The sequence below is a fragment of the Lutjanus erythropterus genome, chromosome 22, assembly GCF_056507025.1.
Source record: "Lutjanus erythropterus isolate fLutEry1 chromosome 22, fLutEry1.hap2, whole genome shotgun sequence".
Lineage (NCBI taxonomy): Eukaryota > Metazoa > Chordata > Actinopteri > Lutjaniformes > Lutjanidae > Lutjanus > Lutjanus erythropterus.
This window is the reverse complement of record NC_139338.1, coordinates 18,434,846-18,456,918: the sequence shown is the minus strand read 5'-3', so window position 1 is coordinate 18,456,918 and position 22,073 is coordinate 18,434,846. Positions and strand designations below refer to the sequence as shown.

The 22,073-nt window shown below is 40.4% G+C and overlaps 1 protein-coding gene across 1 annotated transcript in view; it reads right to left on the bottom strand.

Annotated features, from left to right (window-relative positions):
* Positions 1-3,279, bottom strand: part of col7a1l (collagen type VII alpha 1-like) — a 70,698-nt gene extending 67,419 nt beyond the window's left edge. Inside the window, exon 1 of the mRNA XM_084710719.1 lies at positions 3,016-3,279. The gene's annotated coding sequence lies outside the window, so the exon portion shown is untranslated. The remainder of the gene's footprint in view (positions 1-3,015) is intronic.
* Positions 3,280-22,073: the final 18,794 nt, after the last annotated feature.

The window sequence follows — 22,073 nt, the reverse complement described above, 5'->3', positions numbered from 1 at the left end:
CCCACGTTTCCACATAAGTGTGTGTGTATGCCTGATTGTCTGCGCACGCGTGTGTGTACTGTATGGGCATGTGCTTTTGCAAATTCATAAGCTTAACATCAAAGAGAGATCTGCCTTCACTCAACTACTCTACATGCGATGAAAACATAACAGATTTCTTTTGGCTTTAAAGACACACATTCCATCCCATCAAGCTTTTCACCAATACATCACTTCCAATGTTTCCTCATGAAGGCATATTTTGGCTATAAATTAATGTAATAATGGCAAAAATAAATCAGATCAATATGAAACTATCTGAATTCCAGAATATTCCTCAGTATGACTTGACTGCCTGGTCTGACAGAGTCTGAAAGGCTCAAGGCTGATGAGTTTACAACCTCTGCAGATGGAAGTGAGATCTGGCAGGGCTTGAACTCAAATATAACAGCCAAAAAACTACACTCTCCCCTCACATACCACTGCAGATCTAAGATCTGTCTCTGCATGTATCTTCTTATAACTGAAGCACAGAGAGCACAAGCATGTGTGTTTTGATGAATGACAGCAAGTGCATGAGTACATAGTTACTGTCTCATATCTCACCTAGGGCGGGATTTTTAAAAATGTTTGCAGGGGTGTTCAGGAAAGCAGCAGGAAAGCAGAATCTGAGAGTTTTGTGATGGTCAATTTAATTAAACAATTATGAAAGCTTTTTTTCCTATGGGATAACAGGCCAAAGGTGTCAGAGGCGAAAGGAGCAGCGCATGCTAATGTTCAATGTGCAAAAAATACAGCCGATTAAAAATCAGATTGTTTCACTTTTTCTCAGTGAAGAAGTCCTAACCTCTGTCAGTGAACAAACTAAGTTTGGGAAGTTTTGTGCACTTGCTTCCCCTCCAGCCTACATGTATTTTGACTGGACAAAATTGACACTGTCTTCCTTTGCGTTTCTGTTTCCGTTAAAGTCAGCAGTCAACAATGAGAGACTACTTTATAAGAACCAGAAACAGCTAATGTGATCTACAGAACAAGGTTTGGAAGACAATCAGGAAGCTGCTGGAAGTAACAAGTAAGTAAACTGTCCTCCAACTATACAGACACAAAATGGCTTTAAGATAAGGTAGGCAGATTACTTTTGGTGTCACTGGGCATATGTTCCATAATAACCTTTCAGCAATATGTGATTCAAGTGATCTGAGAGAGAAAACCAGACTTCTGTTTCTCCTGTTGGCTCTGTTTTCAGGCTTTAGAAGATTTAGCCCATGATAGGAAACTTTGGCAAATCACAGGTCAGTAAGATAGTTGATTATTGAAAAACATAAACATATGGCAACTTTGGAATGAGACTCAGCAGTCAATGATGTTTCTCCAGAATCACTTTCTGCCTCTTTAAGAAAATTGTGTTAGTTATGAAAATATAACTTACTCATTTGCAGAGGGCATGGGCATGTTAACATTTACTAATTAGCACTAAACAGACAGAACAATTAAGGATGATAGGAGTCAGTTTTGCAGGTATTTTGGTCAGAAGTCAATTTTTTTTAGATTTTTCTGTCCAGCCCTTTCTTCTGTGTGCTCAAATAACAGCTGAGTAACTTTTTAACATATTTTAATCATCTTCAAAATTTTGGTTTTCTTTTCAACACACACAAGCCGAGCAAAATAGCAGGTTCCTCCAGGTATCAAGTTTGCTAAACTGTCATTGGACAGGCCAATAACAGTTAATGTCAGTACAAGATTTCGGGGCTATCCATCCAGTCATCGACATTTCAGTCTGCACCAAAGTGGTAGACGTACTGGCAAACAGACAAAGACATTGCCATCTATATAATTATGCTAAAACCCCCATTTTATTCCAACAATACCTCAAGAAATTCCTGCAGTGTCTGTAATCATAAGCCAGAGTCAATCACTCAGAGAACATGCTAGCACTGATCCCACATTAAGAAACACTTGCAGAAGACTGTATCCATCACTCACACCACGCTGGGATCACAAGCACTTTGTCCAGCCTCGCCAAGGAGACAGCGTACATATTGTGTCCGGGGCCTTTAGTTTATCACGGCCCCGGGAGGATTAAATAATGTTACGAAATGAACTTTACTGCTCTGGCCCTTATACTGTCTCTCTGCTCCCTATCTCCTTTTCTCACACACACACACACTTGCTCACACATCATATGCCCTGCAAGTCTAACTGCATGTCAGCTATTTCTACATAATGGCATTTTCCACCTCACCACTTCACAGGATGGATTATCCCCGTAGGTGGGAAACGTGTAACAGTGAAAAGACACACACGGAGACACTCACACAGAGCTGCAATGTATGATAGCAGATGCCTTTTACATCTACAGGTAAAACACACACTAACAAATAAAAGCATCCATGCTCATATATACAGAGCACAGCCTACTGTCTTAATATCACCTCACATTTGCAGTCAGCCAACACAGACAAGTCTATGCAAGGGAGGAAGCAATCCACAATTAATTCTACATAGTTTGATCTCCTGACAACGCTCTTACAAACAACCTGGTATGTGCACTCATTATTCATAAATACACTGGAGCTGACAAGTGTAAAATGCCTGACATCCTGTTTTATGCTTTGGAGGTGTAAAATATTTGCATCAACTTGCAGAGAAGCAGAAAAGTTCCCATGAGACAAAGACACATATGCATGCAGGACATCTGCACTGCATTGACAGCGTGTCTATTTGTAAGTGCATGGTCCGAAACTGAGTGGAGTGGCACATTTCCAGCAGTTATCACATAAAGGCTATTCAGACAACAAGAAAAGACGCAAACAACAAGTACTAATATCAGATAAGCAATGCTGTTTAGGAAGAAATTGTACTGTGAAGAGCAGCAGTATAAAAGTGTTGGCCTTAATCCAGACACTTAGCCTGTAACAAAGGGTATCTGGGCAGTTAAGAATTCAAAACTACTCTGTAAAGCACCACATTAAAGTGCAGTTAAAGTAATGGGTTTTGACTATGGCCCTGAAATGGGCCCCACACGTTCTCACTTACCACTGCAGACAAGTGAATCACCATTATCTTTCCAATCCAGGTGACCTCTTGACGGTCGGCAGGGGAAAAATACCCCCTAAAATACACAAAAAGGCTTCATCCAAGTCAAAGCAAAAAAAAAGAACTGCTATTAAATTCCTGCAGAAGGAGTTATTAGAGATAATCGATTGAATGGTGCATGAGAATCAATGTGCGTATCTGTGCGAGTGAAAGAGGAGGTAGGTGTGTTAGGATGTGTGTAAGAGTAGATGAATGACTTGGTTTCCTGGGCTCTGCTGAGGCGCAGAAAAGTTTGGGAAGAGAGAGGGGTGGGTGGGGGTGAAGCTGCTGCAACCTGTTGCCTCAGAGAGAGAAGGAGAGGGAGTAATAGACAAAGAGGGAGACAGATAGAAAAGGAGAGGTGGGGGTAACCGATGAGCTTTGACCCCGTCAGGAATGCATTGCTACTGTTCTACAGTGCATGTGTGTGCATGTGTGTAGTGCACTGCGTGGAGGCGTAGACACAGACAGCTAAGCTTTTACCTCAGGGTAGCAGAATAAGCAGTTTAGTAAAATGATGTTAAGGACTTGGAGGTTAAGTCTGCCATCACCCACAATCACACTGTAAGCTGAATCTTAATGAATGTGAAAACACACTAAAAACTTTTTTGGCAACCCACAAAGTCAACCCTTGGACGACCTCTGCAAGAAGTGGCACAAATAATTAGCAAGATCTGACACCTCACCGACCCAGTCTTTTACAGCTTGTTTAATTTGTCTATGGCTGTTTCACTTGGCAATAAAATATTTTTCCTATTTAAAAAAAATATCACTGGCATGATTTAAACCAGTGGTTTTCATACTAGGGTCTGGGGACCAACAGGAGTCCTTGAGTGGGGTGTAGTTAGGGCTGGGTGTCATTCAGAAATTTTCGATACCAGTCCTGGTACCAATGTCTCGGCTTTCAACCTGTTCCTGAATTATACTTCTTGATACCAAATCCATTTTAAAGCTATTGCAAAGACTTTTTTAACTAATGGTCTAATGTTCATCTATTGTGTGTTTTATTGTGGGGGGTCCCTGACATGAAGAAGTCTGGGAACCCCTGATGTAAACTACATGCACACCCCACTTTTTACAGAATATTCTATTCATCCTAACAATAGATTATGTAACACCAAATAGGCAAAAATACCAAACATAGCCAAGGTCAAAAGAGTTGTGTTCCCCACATACCTCTGTATTCAAGGATTGTATACTCAACCAACCAAAATAGCTTGTAGAGCAAACACCTTCTCAAAGCAGAGAGGAGAGGACAGAGGATAAATCTGTCATGTTTTACAAGCCCCTCTCAGTTGGTGTGTGTGTGTGTCGAGGGGCACTGGGTCACCTTTAATGGTGGACCGCAGGAATGTGGTGGGCAGTTTAATAGGGTTTAGCCAGCTGTCAGTCTTGACATGCTATAACTCAGCGTACACAAACACACACAAATTGAATGAGGTGCACATCTATAGGTGCTGCAGAGATGTAAAAATACAACTATATATGCAAGGATGCTATTGTACTATATACTCAGGAGCATTCATTCTCACCTCTCTCAGGAACACAGAATGACGGTGGCTGCCAAAGTTTTCATTCATCTATATAGAATGAATGCAGCAGCGCAACCAGACAAACAAAGGTTGCAGAAATGCTGAAAAGCATGTAGATAATGATTCATCTACTGTACCTGCGTCTGTAAAAAGTGTTTATTCGCATTTGCAAGGTAGGTCTAATAGCAACAATAAAACCAGTAGCTAAATAGATAAATAAATAAAGTCTGGCCTCAAATACATCTGCAATAAATTGAAATGTCTTTTACCAGACAACCACATTTTCAGCCTCCTCTTGCAATGAGACATCGCAGGCTGATTGAACTTCAAAGAATAAGAAAGAAACTCAAGTCTGAATAATTCCCAGATGCCATGAAATCACACATACTGGAATAATTTCAATTCCCTACGAGGAGGCGCATGCTCTAAATGCAACTCTCCTGCAGAATGTTCCTCTCTAAATGTTCACTTTGCAGACTTATTGAAACAAAGCCAAGGTCTGGGGGCTACTTCTGCTTTCATCAGCATGCAAAGTGTCACACATAAATCTTATCTATTTGATATTATGGTGACTCGCTGTGAATGTTTCTACAGTAGTAACCACAGCAGTGCAGCGCAGAGCACTTGTGTGTGTGTGTGTGTGTGTGTGTCTGTGCATGCGTGATCCACAGACCTGCATCTTGTCTGGAGTTGATCTCACATATTACTGGACTGATCAGCCTAATTTTTATGCACAATTATGACAGTATGCTGAAGGACCTCTGTGACTCACATTTTTTGGAAAACCTTGAAAAACTTTTTTTTATGCCTCCATGCTGCCAACAGCCTCGGCCAGAGGAATAAAGTCTTCGGGTCATCCCACTTTTGTGAATGTGATATCTCAAGAACGTCTTGGGGGAATTCCTTCAGACTCAGTACAAGTGACCACCACAAAGATCAGGACCGTCCTGTTATTGTGATGGCGATATCTCAAGAACACTTGGAGGGAATTTCTTCAAACTTGGTTCAAGCATGCACTTGGACATAAAGATGAACTCATACACTAACTTATGACAAAATTACACATAAATATCTAGTAGGATATCTATCCAAAAGTCTAAGGTCAACGTCACTGTGACATCAGTCCTCCGTTCTCTGTAAAAATAAGTGAAGTAAAGACAGCATCTTTCTCACTGGAAATTACACACTGGAATCATTCACGTCAACATAGTGAAAAAAATACACTTCATACCTTTTATTACATTCCTTCAAAGTTACAGGTCAATATAGTGGCAACTTCCCTATTAAGATCTTTCAAATTCTTCACTACATACATTATATGAGTCCGGACAGACATGGTTGTAAAGTGTAACGTGAGTGGTTGGTGGAGGCGTACGACTGCAATGAAGTAATTCTATACTTTTACTGCTCTGTTTTATATGACTACTGACACTCTGCTTAACTGACTGTGATCAACAACTGTAAACCATCTTGACAATCTTGTTTCAGCTAGGGACAATGTACGTGGGGGTCATGTTAACTTTGCAAATATCCGCCAGTTGCATCTGGCGGTTGTGGAGGCATTGCAGCGATAAATACTGAAATAAATGTCTGTTAAGTCACTATCTATCACAGAATGAGGTAACACAATGGTTACTGAGCCTGTGGCCCACTGATTAAAGTACTGCAATATTTATGCAGTATCCTGGAAAAAATGCTGTATTAAGATACAGGTGATATAATCAGACATCCACATATCAATGCAGAATGCTAAATTGTTGTCAGACGACAGCTGATGTGTTCGCCAAGCAAGCAAACGCTGCAGCTTTGCATTAAAAGCATCTGACTGGCAAAATACAAGTTGACTTCTATTATTGAGTAATCACAGGTAATGGAATGTGTTTGTTAGTGAGGTTAGCACTTACTGTTTGTCAAAAATGTGTCTACAAAACAAGACAAGTCATTTTCAGCATTTTCTGACAGTGCTGAGAGTGAAATATTGCAGGCATTATTGGAACAAAAAGAAAATTACTGCCTGACTTCTCTGCTGAAACCACAATAGTTTGTTTTGCTGCCCCAGAATTACAGTCGCAAAATCAACCAGGACTAAAATCTTCGAGACTGCCACTTTAATTCACCCAACATGTGGTCATTTGTGTGACAGGTGGCTAGCTGATGTTGAGTAAAAGGTGGTATATTCTGGTTTGGCCTCAGGGATGTCTGAACTATGTGCTGTCCTGCCGCTGACCCTCAGTACAGGTTGAGGAAGTTCAGGAGTGTGCATCAATCAGGACCACTTTCACTGATCAGTCAAGGATGAGTGTCTCTATGCATATATCGCTGTACATCAGTACTAATGTGTAAAAGTGTGAAGAGAAGTTAAGAGTGTCAAAACTAATTTCGAGTCTGAGGATGTAACCTTAATGACTTCTTACCACACCTACATGTCACACTGTAAACGTTCAGCACATCACAGTCCTGATAGCTTCCCTGGCTCGATCACATCATGTGTGAAAGGGCCTAAATGTCTTTGAGCAGCAGGTGTGATTAGAAATAAAAGGTGTTGCGGACCTGTTGGGGGTATTCAGATGGGGAAGATTAACTAGCCTTGTCTCAGCTAATTGCACTCCTTCTCCAAGTGGGCCTAAATCCTCCCCAGTCACGAGAGGTGCCGGCGCAAAAGCGAGCTTTGATTAAATTCACGCTGTAGGCTAACCACAAAACAATCATGTGCATTTGGGAGTCAAGAGAAAGAAGAAAAGAAAGAAGATGAAGGAAAAAGAGGCAGGGAAAACAAGCAAAAGCACAGTAAATTAGCAAAGCCACTGGGAGTTTAGAGGGAAGGGTGTATGAGTCGGGTTATTATGGCTGAGCAGGTGAAGTGGGAGTAAATATGGAATAAAAAATGTGTGCGCACAGGTATGTGTAGACATGTGTGTGTGTGTGTGTGTGTGTGTGTGTGTGTGTGTGTGTGTGTGTGTGTGTGTGTGTGTGTGGTCGTCAGTCATTAGGAATCCCATGGGCTGGCCAAGTTTACTGACAGCCCAATAAAAACATCAATCACAGGTAATTACACAGTTATACAACAGCTTCTTCTAAGTGGGAATTAAACCTTCTTTGCCATCCTTGCAGATAGGAAAAAGGTAAAATAAAAAAAAAGAAACTATAATGTGACAGTTCCCTTTTCTTAAAAGCCATATCAATTCCATGACACTGCCAAGGCCACTGATAATGTACGCAATGGAGGTACAAGTGAGCATAATTACCTATTAATATTCTGTTTGGAAGAGTCTCGGTCATTCACCATTCATGCCTTGTGGCAGCTTCTCAAGGAGCTTCTACTTCTAATTTGATGAAATACAGATTTAATGCATTTCTGAAATCTTAATTTCTCCACCTCCTTTTTTCTGTGCTCCACTGGTTCCATCACAGAGGTTATGAGAATCAAACATTACTTTAGCCGCTGGTTGTAAGGCACTCGGTTAATTGTGCGATTTCTCACATGGCACTTTAATTATGTAAAGTTGAGGCTTTCAGTTGAAATTCAGAATTGATTATTTCTTCGTACAGTGTTCTGTATAATTGGGGGTTTTATTACAGTAATATCATTAGTTTGAGCTCAAACTGAGATGGTGGAGTGTTTCTGGCTGAAAGGTATTAGTAATGCGAAGCTGAACTTTGACCACCTACACTTTGAAACATTTTACAATTAAACTTTCAGAATTAGGACATGTCACCTGCTGCTGCAGCGTGAAATCAGCCTCAGAGGCTTGTTTTCCCATGCTGCTATTTCATTTGCGCTCCTGCCTCCCTTTTGTGTGGCATCAATGTAACTATTGATAGACTGACAGCATGAGCTGCATGTCAGACAGATTTGATGCTTGTATCAGTTTCTATTTAATGCTGTCAGTGTTGGCACATTTGTTAGAGTTTCACACCAGGAAGATGGGCAGTCGTTCTCTGGCCGGAGGCTAATGCAGTTCTGACTCACATCCATAAACCATACAAGCTGGGCAGGGTGCCCACTGCTGCCAACTACAAAAGGTCTGCTCTGTGCCAAGCCTTTTAGCAGTACAAACATACGCACAAACACATGCACGCATGCACACACACACACACATACACACACAGCAGACAGACAGGATAAGCCACAGCGTGCACAAAACAGAAACAGACAAAAGCACATGCACACATACATCCATACCCCTTGGTGTATATACACCCAGCGCTTGCCTCTTACAGACAGTTTTTGTCATGATAAATTCATTTCATAAACCATGCGACTTCCCGTCTCCGGCTGAGATACGAGCTGTCATGGCAACAGAAGAAAACAGCGGTTGCAGCATGAGGGCTGGTTTGTTGGGACAAGCTGCACCAGAGCAGAGAATAGAGATGCAGCAGAAGTCTGGGCTGAAAGAATTAGTCATGAGTGTGTGTCCAATTACCACTCTGAAGCTGACAAAGGATATCAAAATAATGAACAAAACCAGTTCTCTTCACTGTGCGTAAGGAGACACAGTGTCACAGCAAATCCACTATTCGACATGAAGAGAAAACTAGAGATACATAAGTAGAAATGTGAGTCAATAACCTCACAGAAATAAGAGCCTGGATTTTATTTTAACATAACAAAAAAGCTTCTTTTCATGTTTGCAAATTGAAGATTAAAATCTGTGATTAAGAGCATCAGCTCGCACAAATTATATGTTATTCAGCTGTACTACATAATGTCATGATTATACATTTTACACTGAAATGTTAGGCAGCAATTATGTTAATTATAGCCACATGGAATTATGACTGGATGACTTAAAAAAGGCCAGCGTCAGTTAAAATGCTGCAACTGTATATCATGTAGTTTATACTGTACATTTCATCATGAATACACTGTAGCCAGGGATGTTGCAGCTGTTTTGTCACAATATTAACACAAAATTGGGATGGTTTTAATGGAACAGTTTTAAAAAGGATAAAATCATACTTGGAGGACAGTGACTGCTTAGTACTTTTACAATTCCCTTGACCCATGTTGTCCCTCAAGGGTCAGTTCTAGTCCTGCTTCTGTTTAGCCTGTACACTGGGCTTCATCATTCATAACAACAACCTCACTGATCATAATTACATGACAGATGACCCCAATTTATTTAGCTCTCTCTAATCAAACGAGCATGGTCCTATTGACACATTATGCTAAACCATTGTGCAAATAAATACACAGGATCAAACAGTCCATTGTAATAATAAAGGCATGCCTTTGTGTCTCAGGAGGAGAGAGAGGAGAGACATGCATGTGGGATTTTTAGGAACTAGACGAGCACTGAAGGTCAGAGGGCAGCAGCTGTCCATGCTTGCCTTTTGGACCTTTCAGAGACCACAGAGACGGAGACAGAGGGACACGGGGAATGAGGTCAAAAGAAGAGATATGGGACTGAGCGACTTTTTTTTTCAATTCGTCAGGGGTAGACAGACAAATGTTTCTGCCTGCATGACTGTGTCTGTCACTCAGACAGAAAGTGTACTACTGATGGAAGTGTTGTAATAACCTTCACAGCTCAATGCAGAGGAAGAATCTTGAACAATCAAGTTGCATGAAGTCATGCTTTGAAACATACCTCTGTATACTCCACAGGTTTTGACTGAACTTGTTGAAGCAGTGTCAGTAGAGAATTTTAACTCTGCATATATGATGCTGCTGCTCAAGGGGAAACCAAAAACCCTTACAAAGTTTGAAGATTAACACTGTGGTGTGTGTGTGTGTGTACCTTCATTGATTTATCCAACTGTTTAGTTATTTTGCATGATTTATCAGCCAGGATGCCTGCATGCTGCACTCCATCCCACAGACTTGTGCAGACTCCTCTCACTTGGCAGTCCAAACTTTTGGCTGCAAAACAGAAACAGCAGAGAGGTTAAGCTACTGACTTGTAAATCCAGGTGTTTCTGTGAAAATGATACTGCTAGGTAAAAGCATGGGGAATTTACACCAAACTCTGCCAATTAAATTCGACCTCATCTCAAAAAGTAGAGGGGTAAAGTAGACGGGATTGACAGTGTGTGGAGGTGAATGCTTAAAACAGGCAACCTCTGCACAACCCATCTGGCAGAAAATTACAGAAAACTTTTTTTGTGGAAATTGTTGAATACTCACTAACTGAATTTAGCATTTATGATTATGTTGATAAACATAAATAAGCATAAAATTTTAGAAAATCGGTGCAGATCTGTATCTTAAACAGCTCACATTTTTGTCATCCAGCTAATCCAGGCTGTTTGTATTGATCCGTCGTAAAAACTCACATTATTTATTGAAACCAAAGGCAGTTCAGTTATAAAGGTTATTGCATTAAAGGATTTTGCTGCAAGACTTATGATTTGGTGCTTTTTTCTGCACAGCTACACCTAATCCAGCTTTAGTGAGCAGAGCAGAACTGGATTTATCTGAGTTCACAGAGCAGGACTGTGAAGGACAGTACAGAGTTTATTCAGGTATACCATATAGTCAGTATCAGTACTGGAATAGAGCGATTTTTACAATGAAAGTAGCCCGAAATGTAACTTTTAGAATGTATTTGAATGAAAGCAGAGCAACATTTTTCCGTATATACTGAATGAGACTGGCTGCATGTGAATATCACGTGAGTTCATACTTTGATGATCAAAACCACAAGGTTATGCTAGCCTTATAGGATAAGACCGGTAATATTCTACATTTATGTAACTGTCAGCAACCCCCATTAAAAGCTCAATACTTTGTGACTTTCCTACCCTGCAGCTACCTGCTCCACACCCACTGGTTTACTACTACTGCAAACATAATCTTTTAAACTGTTCACAAATATGTACCTTCATTTACTTTAATTTCCAAAAACAGCTGGGTGCTAGTTTTTGCCAAATACTTCTCAAACAGGAGTAAACTGTGCATTTGTTTGGGACTATTTGCACTGATGGATTAATACAAACTGGTACACTTTTAATCTTATTCAACTCCACGGGGACAGATGATGCTTTTCAGATTATGTAGTTTTAAAGCTAGAATGAAGATACTGGTATCACATACCAGAAAGTCTCTCATGAAACTTCACATAACCACAAACTAGAGACCTGGGGTATTCAGAGGGTGTAAGGCCAATTCTAATTCATCATATACTTCAATCCTAAAGTTCCAGGCTTCTTATTCCCTCTTAACTTTCAAAATGTGAATAGGCACACTATTTATTATAAATTTATGGCTAGAAAAACTTGACATACAGTGCTAGGCATCTTAAATTATTCTTCAGGTCCACAGCTTTTAGATAATGTACACCACCTGTATGTGGCGCATAGTGTTGACCTGCTATCTTCCTCTAAAGACTCCAGTCACCCCCCAAAAAAGAGAAAAATAAGTATATGGTAAGGAGGAGGGGACTGGAAGAGATGTTTGGTCTTTTGTGGGATTTGTTGATAATAAGAAAAACAGAATATGTATGTGTTTTTTGCCTGATATTCAGAATATGTTGTTTCTTCATGGGCAAGAGTTTAGCATGCATTCACCCGCTCCTGACTTCGACCTTAACCAGGATATGAGCTCATATCTGAGGACTGTAATATAAATGCACTCCCTCCATCAGTCAGGCAGTGAACTCAGTGGAATGTGTCTTCTTGTGTTGTACAATATTGCATGTTGGCCGTGGCTGAGAGATGACACACACACACACACAGACACGCGCGCACACACAAGCAGAGACAAGTCTGCTGTATGTCTGCTGAGAGCAGGTCACTGGAGCTCTGCGGCAGCACTCAATGGAATGGAAAATGGCCGGGGGGGGCGGACTGCCGCTATGAAAGCTGCTGCTTCATGTGCATTATACTAAAGTAAGTGTTCGCATAAAAATTCAGCAAAGTTTTTTTGCATATAAACATGACAGCCAACAGAGAGGTAGAGAGGTAAATGCGGTTCAACAACGCAGAAAAAAAAGAAGGTAGCATAATTCCTAACATTATCTATGACTTGCTGTGCGTCGTCATTAACTGCAGGTAGTGTTGCCATTTACTGACCTTTACAATGTTTGGATTTTATGGAAACCAAAACAAAATTAAGGTAAACAAAAAGGCACGCACCAGTGTGGACAGTCTCTACACTTTGAAATAAGGGTTCCAAAAGGGTTCTTCCTGAGGGGCCGAGGATCTACCCAGAAACATTTGCTTCTGAAGAATCCCTCTTTTGAAGAAGGGGTTCATCAAGACTTCTAAGGCCATTAAGAACACTCTTCATCCAAAGAACCCTATTTGAAAGAAAGAGTTCTTCAAGGATTGCTGAAACCCTTGAAGAACTCCTTTGTCAAGGGTTCTTGGTAGTACTTTCTGGCTGGTTTCTAGATAAAAACCCTTGTATACAAAACAGTTCACTGTAGAACCCCCTGGGTGGGTAGATGAAAACATTAGAATATGAAAGGGTTCTTAATAGAACCTCCTCAGTGGGTTCGTGTTAGCACCCATAGAGGGTGGAAAGAAGACAGAGCTCCCCAGAGAGGGTTCTGGGTGGAACCATCTCTGCTCTCTGTCTGTGAGAGCTAGGAAAAAACACTTGGAATATAAGAGGGCTCTTGGTGGAACCTAGTGGGTGGGTTCTAGATGAAATCCTTGGAATGTAAGAGGATTCTTGTTAGACCCCCCTGGGTGGGCTCTTGTTAGCACCTTTAAAAGATGGAAAGCTTCTGGATAGAATCCCCCAGAGAGGGTTCAAGGTGGAACCATTGCACAAAAGAAGGGCTCTTCTTTAGAACCCCTTGCCTGTGTCAGGTAAAACACTCAGAATGTAAAGGGGTTCTCAGTAGAACCGTCCTAAGGTTTCTAAGAGTGTACATCACATTATGCTCACTGAACTCTGCAAACCCTGTCTTGCCAGGAGTAAATAGATCACAAATTCATTAGAGCTCGAACATATGGTGGGGTGAAGGATTTCAAAGCAGGGACACCTGGGGGTTTTCACAACCGTCACATAACCTTTGTCCTCATAATCCACCTCTGCCTCTCCTCCCTCTGCTGTAATCGTCTCTTTTGACTCTTCTCCGCCATCATGTGCCCTTTGAAATGTCCCGCTTTGATCTAATTTAATATGCATGGCGCAGTTGGGGGGGACAAGGACGGTAATTTGTTGCGTAGTCGGAGGCTCTTCCTCTTTTCCGCGGTGGCTATGAAGAGGAAATATTCAACAGATCACTCAATTTGATGGGAAGTGGACTGTGGGTGTAGAAGGCAACAACTTTTGGGAAATGAGAGGCAGTGAAAGCAGGAGATACAGTGACAAAGGAAGGAGAAAGGGTGATGAGAAAAACACAGAGAGGCTGGAGTGACACGGAAATGGAGTAGGCTTGAGGAAAATAGCTGGAGAGTAATGATTTCTGAATGACAGCATGAAACACAAAGCCCCTGAACAGAGTGAAAAGGCAGAACAGAAGAGAGAGAAAGAATGACCATGCTCTCAGAAATAAAGGTTCTAAAAGGGTTCTTCCTGAAGGGCTGAGGTTCTACCTAGAGCCACTTCAAGTAAAGGGTTTGTAAAGGGTTCATTGTAAGACTAAGGGTTCCATTATCAATCCGGTTCATTCAAAGAACCATTTTTCTTCAACAATCCTTGAAGAACTCTTTCCTCTAAAAAGGGTTTGTCATAAGTTTTTTATAAAGATAAAAACCTGTGGAACATAAAACGGTTCATGGTAGAAATCCCAGAGTGTGTTCTAAATAAAACCTGTGGAATTAAAAGACTTATGTGAGTAGGTGCTTGTTAACACCCTTAGAAGTTGGAGAGGTTCTGGATAGAACCCCAAGAGAGGCTTCTGGGTGGAACCAGTACAAGATAAAGGCTTTCCCTCTCATAGGCGGTTCTGGGTGGAACCTTTCACAGGTGGTTGTAGGTATAATCCTTTATGTTGGGTTCTAGGTAGAACTCTAAAAGGGTTCCAAGTGGAACCTTTATAAAAGAGGAACCAAAAATGATTCTCCAAAGGGGACAAGCTGAAGATTGCTTTATGGTTCTAGCTAGATTTTTCTGTTTTTAACTAAGAGTGCAAAGCAGAAAGGTTATTGCCAACACATGGTTTATCTGCAGCGTGGTCACAGTTCAGCAGCTCTCATGGGTGGGAGATGGAGAAATGAAGTGATGGAGACAACATGTAGAGGAGGAGGAGCGGAGGACTGAGGAGAGGAACATCTGCACAAAGAGAGAAACACATGGAGATGGAGGAGGAGGAGGAGGAGGAGGAGAGAAAAGGGGCGAAACAGCCAGAGAGACAATAGCAAAGGTGAAAAAGAGAGATGGGGGTGGGTAGTGTTTGGGGGCGACGAGATAAAAAGGTTTATGAAAACTGCTGTCATCACCCTTTGGAGAGCCGACTTTGAAGCAAAGGTCAAAAGTAGTATGATCAAAGGTCAAAACCCTTAAAAATCAAAGAAAAGATCAAATAATTGTATACACTTGCACATCGAAACTCGCTCTCTCTCACACACACACAGATACACACAGACTGAAATCCCACATGACCATAGAAACCCACAAATAGACTCAAACTACCTCCTCTTCCTTCCCCTCCTCAGCCCAGCTGGAGCTCTTCTACCCCGAGGCGGCCATTCCCTGGCTCCCAGGTGAGGTCAGCCCACCCTGGAGGGGGCAGTATTGTTCCAGTAAGGGTATTTGTCTGGGCATGTCCAACTCCACCTAGTGAGATACATCTCCCTCCACCTGACCCACAGCCTGAGGGGACAAGCCAGATGTGGCATGACAGGGAAAAAGACAGACGCATATATGTCCGTGCGTGAGTGTGCTTCTTTCTTCTCTGTCCAGTTACATCTTCTTTCTTTTGACTTTTTTTTGGGACATTATTGCTGGGCTGGCTTGTCACATCTTATGTGTGCAAGCTAGCTAACAACAGCTGAAAGATTTCAGAACTGAAAAATCCTGTTATGTAATTTGGAGACTTAGGTTGTGTTCTTATGTAAGTAACACTCTGAAACATTTGTTTCGACTCCAGGCAAGTGTCTTTGATGTAGCAAAAATAAAACACTGAGTCAAAACATTATCAGCAAAGTTCTGTGAAACTAACTTTTGGTGTCATGATATGATATGATGTACAGAATTAGCAGATGAGATTCACTGAGCTCTTGGAGGAAAGAATCCCATATAGAGTCAGCCTATATTTAAAAATTAATACTCCGGACACACAGCACAAATCAAAAATGAAATAAAAAAATTCAAACTGTTTTCAGAAATCATGGATGTCATGGCATGGATGGATAAAACGACGAATAAGACGAGGGTTTGGAAAAAAGGTAAAGGTTAGAAGAAGTTAGATAATTATACTGCTTATAGACTTTTTTTTCACAGCAGCCATATCGATATGAAATAATAGGGTACACAGTGATACTAATTGCTAATAATTAAGGTCCCATTCCATTTAGTGTAGCAGAGCCTTTCCAGTGAGCCAACACGGACAATAGCACCACCCTGACTCTGTTTGATCTGATTGGAACAGAATCGGACACACCTGTGTTTACTCTACTTTTTTACTTTAAAATGGTTGCTGTGAACAAAGTCTATTGGAATCAGCAGCTGACAGATTTTTGAGTACTCTTGTTATAGTTGTTATTTAGTGACTTGTGCATATGAAAATGCTGCTCTTTCTCTGCTAAATAGGCAAAATGAGGATGAAAACAGTTGCCAAGAGTGTGTCACTTTTAAAAAAAACAATTATACAGTAAAAGACCTTAGCAAACTGTTTAGTTTGCTTGCCCTTGCACCCAGAAGGAAGTCTCTGAATCACAATGACAGACAGTCATCAGGCAACATTCCAATCAGATAAAGAGGGTGAAAAATAGAAGTAACATCTGATCATGTCTGAAAGTTTTCAACACTAGTGCCAATACAACACAGGAACTGAGTTTTGGCACAGAAACAAGAAATACTTATTTCTTACTTTGCTGAATATAAGCATCTCATTTCTTACAACAGAAGAAGCCAAAGTTTAATGTTAACTGCCCACACAATTCAAACACTCAGCCCAAACAATACAGGTGGCCAAATTATGAATATAAACGAAAAACTATATGATTAAATAATTTAACATTTTAGGAAACCCACCTATTTTGCTTTCTTATTGAGAGTTACTGAAGATTCTGGTCTGGTTTTGTAGCTGACGTAGTATGGACCAATCACATTTGACCAGGCTTTGGTTGCAATCTCGGAACCCTCCAGCTACTGTTTGATTGCGATTTAGCTTTTACTTATTACTTTTTAGAACTTATCTGCAGTTATATGCAGACATCTGTTTATAGAGGTTAGCCTGCAACTTTTATTCTTTCCTCTCAAGTTGCTCACTGGGCTGTAAACAATGACACAGAAGAAGAAGAAGTCTGAGCCAGGATATCCGCTGGCTACACTGGGAGCTCCCAAACATTGGCCGTTGCTCCCAGAGGCTAAATTGTTGTAGGACCACAGCTGATAGGTCCACAGATTGATGTCTCTAAAGCTGACTAATTAACAAGCCAAGTTAACTCTTAAGGATAATATATATCCAAGTTTTTGTGTTTGCAACGTCAAGACAATCACAATATGACCAATTACAGCATAAATAATGTGTAAAAGAATGAGGGCCAAGTATGTGTTTGCTCTCTGAGTCATCCTGCCTCCGCTCTCTATATCTGTATATTGATGAATGGCGAGTTCCTTAGTATGCGCTGTGTATTGATTATTGCAATTACACACTATTACGGTTCTATTATCCGCACTGACTGTCTTTAATTACACTAGAGAGCAAGAGGAAGAGTGAAGTAGGAGGAGGGAGAGGGAGACAGTGAGCGTGAGAGAGAGACACTATACAGATAGATAGATGAAGCGAGACACTGCACCCAACTAATTAAAACAGAAACTTTTTGTTTCAGCAAGTTGACAAGGAATGAATCTGGCAGGGAATTAATCTGTCCGCAGGGAACACAGTGAGGAGTTATACACACATACACACACACATATATAGGGAGGTGCAGTGCAGAGTGCCGTTGCCATAGTTACTGAGTGTGGCGCCACATCATGCGGCAGAGTTAATGCAGAGGTGTGTGTGTGTGTCGGGTGTGTGTGTGCGTGTCTTATTTAAGCTTTCATTATATCACCACCCTGACCTATTCCAACATCCTCTACACAAGCACAGAAGGAGAAAGGTTGCAGAGATAAATCCAGAGTGTTCCTGTTGAAACAGCCACGTCTCCGCCATTGGAAACAGCTTCCAATCTGTAGCTCTCTCACCCTCGAGGTGAAGCATCATTTATGCTTATGCTAGGTGATGACACACTGAAAGGAAACATTTGACAAGGAAAGATGCACTTCAAGCCAAGCCCTAAAGAAAGCATTGCTTTGACTAGTTATATAGTGTTAACTACACCATTAACCCGGTCTTGTGTTTGCTCATGTAGAATCAATCCAACTAGTGTATCTGTGTTTAAAAGCATGAGTTTGTAGAGCTGAGAGGGAAGTAGTATTAATATCCTTTAGCTGAGTAGAAGTAGCAATGCTACACTGTTAAAATATAAAACAGTAAATTTACTCAAGTGAAAGAACAAATAGCAAAATGAGCCAAAGTATCAAATGTAAGGTTCTCATTGCATAAAATAGTCTCTTCTAAAGGGTTACTGTATATTATGAGACAATTTATTATTGGATTGAGAGAACTGATCAATTAATCAATATATAATCAGCATTATTAGCACAAGTGCGTAGGGTTTAGTGGCATCTAGCTCTGAAGTTGTAGTTGCAAACACCTCGCCTTACTGAGCGTGTAAGAGAGCCCACGGTGGCCCTGAAAGGTGCAAAGTCTAGAGGCAGTGTTTCGTTTGCCCTCTCTGGGCTACTGTAGAAACATGGTTGTGCAACATGGTGGTGTATTTTATTTCTGCCATGTTCTGCCCATAGATCCCTGTAAATCTTACACACTGGATCTTGAATAATTAGAGTATCTAGTCACCAGCCATCATGTAAAAACAGATTAGGAGTATTTGTTCTTAGATACTGCTAATGTTTCACTCTGAAATGAAGCAGCAGAAGTAGAAATCCAAGTACAAAGTAGCAGCAAATATAAATACTCAAGCAAAGAACAAATGCCTTGAAACTGCACTTCAGTACAGTTCTTGAGTAAAGACTCTAACTTTCCATCACCGTGAGTGAGCCGCAAAAAGAATGAAACGGAGGTAAAAGCAAGGTAAGTCATCCATGCTACTCAGTTGCTACATGCAGTTCTTCGGCAAAGGTACGGTAATCAAAACAGCAAGTACAGCACAAATCCAAAACACGTGGCACCTGTCTGCACTCATTGTCTTTTACCAAAACAATCTGTCTGTTCAAGGAAATGTTGGGCCACATCTGAGCAAAAATAAGCTTACAATAGCACCATTTCTCAATGCCGAGTGGTTATCCATTCACTCTGTATTTCAAAACCACCTGTGCTTTCTTTAGATAGAGAAAACAGGTATTTTGAAGAAAGACACACACACAAAAAAAGAAAAAAAAATGTTGCTATGAGCGCCGGGGATCATCAAAGATGGTTTCATCTCTGTAGGAAGGGTGTGTGTGTGTGTGTTTGAGTTTAAAATGGGTAGGTGTGTCCCCGCTCCTCCCTCAAACTCCACATGTGCGTTTACAGCTACGCCTGTAACATGTTATTGTACTTTCACTGACTATTTTCCAAGTCTATTCTCAGCCTCATAACCCTTCTCCTCTCCTCCTGCCTTTTCACAAGACATTTTAAAAGGAAAACCCACAGTAAGAGAAACTAGCTGTAACCGCTGGCCCCGTATCTCGTAACAAATCACTGTCGCTGTAAAGTAGGGGTATAATTGAAAGTTGTTTGAAATACTGTGGCAGCTCAAAAGGCTCGCTGATGGCTGTGTCAACCTGGTCTGAAGGCATGGAGTCCGACAAAGAGCACAGGAACAGGAAAGTATGGCTTTTGTCAAACTGGGCAGAGAGAATGGAGAAATTAAGCTCAAAGCAACTGCAGCACCAGTGGCAGCTCTGATTGTTTTTTTTGTTTTTTTTAAAAAAACAGTTAAAACAACACAGATTATTTTTTTCAACTATCTCTGAATGACAGCAGGTTCATCCAGAGCTATCCTGTGTTGGCACAGTGAAATGGAGGGTGGAAATAGCTCTGGCAATGTAAGAGCATCACTATAATAAACTGAAGCTGACTGCTGAATATGACTGAATACATTAGCTGCCTTACTAAAGTATAAACTAGTATTTGATTTGTTCTTTAAAATCACACTTACTTAATATACTTATGATTCTTTGTGACATTTATATGTGAACAGTTTACAAATATTAAACAGAAATTAAGTGTCACAATAAGAAACAAGACTCTGTCCAGCATCATTCCCTCGTTCACTGCTCTCTCTCATAGACACTCAGTAGTATATATACTCTATAGTGAGCAGTAAACTAAGACCTATAAATATACATTTTGAGTCCTTACTGACAAGTGTAGCGTCCTACAACTTCAATTTCCTGTATACCATATAGTACGGTACAATATCCTGTATTATAACATTGTATAGTGGCATAGTATAGTACAGTTTATAGTACAGTAAGGTACAGTTTAGAGCAGTAAAATAAAGTTTAGAGTAGCACAATATAGTATAGCACAGTTGTACACAAGTGTAGTATCACACAGAAAAGTATAGTATAGTACAGTCAAGTATATAGTACAGTTAACAGTACCATATTGTATACAGTTCAATTGAGTTTAGTACAGTATTGTACATTTTAGAGTATAACCAAACAGTAGAGTATAAAGTACAGCTTATAGCACTATAGTATAGTATATATATATATATGTATATATAAGTGTAGTGAAGTACCATATAGATTGGTATATAGTACACTTTATAGTACCATATACAGTAGTATACAGTTCACTTGAGCATAGTTTAGAGTATTACCTATAGTATAGTACAGTTTAATATTGTATAGTACAGTGCAGAGCGGTACAATATAGTATCATATAGTATAGCATAGTATAGTCTAGTCTACTACAGTAAAGGATAGTTTAGAGATGTACCATATAGTGTAGTACATACACTGTATAGAACAATGTAGCAGGGTTTAGTATAGTAGAGTATATTTTTAAAATCTGACACTATGAAACTGTTCAAAAAGACTGATTCATGTTTTTGGCATACATTTCCCAGATGGGAATTAAACCTCTGAGTCTTACAGTGTTTTTCTGTCCTCTTTTGATTCACACAGGAATATGACTCCATATACCATCCAGTATTATAACCAAAGGTGATATCTGCTCAGTCAGTCTAACTAACCTCGTGCTGTTTCCAATTTCTGTTATTTCTTACCAACATCCTCTCTGGAATGAAAATACAGATTAATGCTCTTTGCCACCATAGCTCAAGTCTTACAAATATCATACAAAATTAATTCCTAATATTGGGCACATGAGCTTTGTGAAAATTGATAACGTGCTTCTGCATATGTCCCATAACAACTCTTTCCTGCAGCCATAAATCTTAGATTCAAGCAAGTCTTTGTTTCTCCCAGAAAATGTGCTCTCCTTTTCTCTTTGGTGAAAAGTGTTGCTGTCTTGAGGAGTTATGTCTAGATGAAAATGTGTGACATGTTTATTTTTCAGCAGCTGGTGAAGTGAGGGAAGACGAGTTGTTCGGTAGACAGCGTGGTGCTTTGTACGTGCATACTGTATGCTGTTTAAAGTTTCTTTGTTATAAATGATGCCTTGCATTGGTTTATGATGCAAAGAAAACAGCATGGAGAGAGAAACATTGCTGTGTGTTGTTTTATCCAGTTAGCGAACAGAATAGACTGCAGTAGTCATTAAATCTAACACTGCAAACAGGTAGGCGCCAGTACAAAGATGGACAGTACAGACGCAGATGCATGAAAAACAGACTGACAAGCAGAGTCAGAAACATGTATTCAGGTTGATCATCTGAGGGTTAATATGATTACACACCGAGAGAGACAAGAAGCAAATGTTTCCAGTAAGTCATCTCATGTGGCAGAGACCGGGGGCAATTATGACACTCAGCTGCTCCAATCACACAAGCTAGAGTGATGACACTAACTCTGCACATGCTCAGTAGGATCTTCTGTGCCTGGTGAAAAGGAGCAGGATCATTTCAGGTACGAAAGTCAGTTTTTGGATTTATTTTCCTTCTGCTGTCTAATGTAGAGATGACTGCAAATCATATTCCACGCCCCACCTGCAGCGGCTCTACACCTCGCAATTTGGGAACCTCTGGTGTAAATAAACAGTAGTATGAATCTTTTCAGATGCACCGCTCAGAGCATATAGCGTCACTTCCAAAGAAACTCCTTGCCTGTTGGAAAGACATAACCATGGTAACCTGAGTTAACAATGAAGTAAATGAAAAATATATTACGCCTGGTAGAGTGAAACCATATTTACTTATTCAAATCAAAGCTATATTGACGTTACACCAGAGCTGCCTTTGTCTATGTTG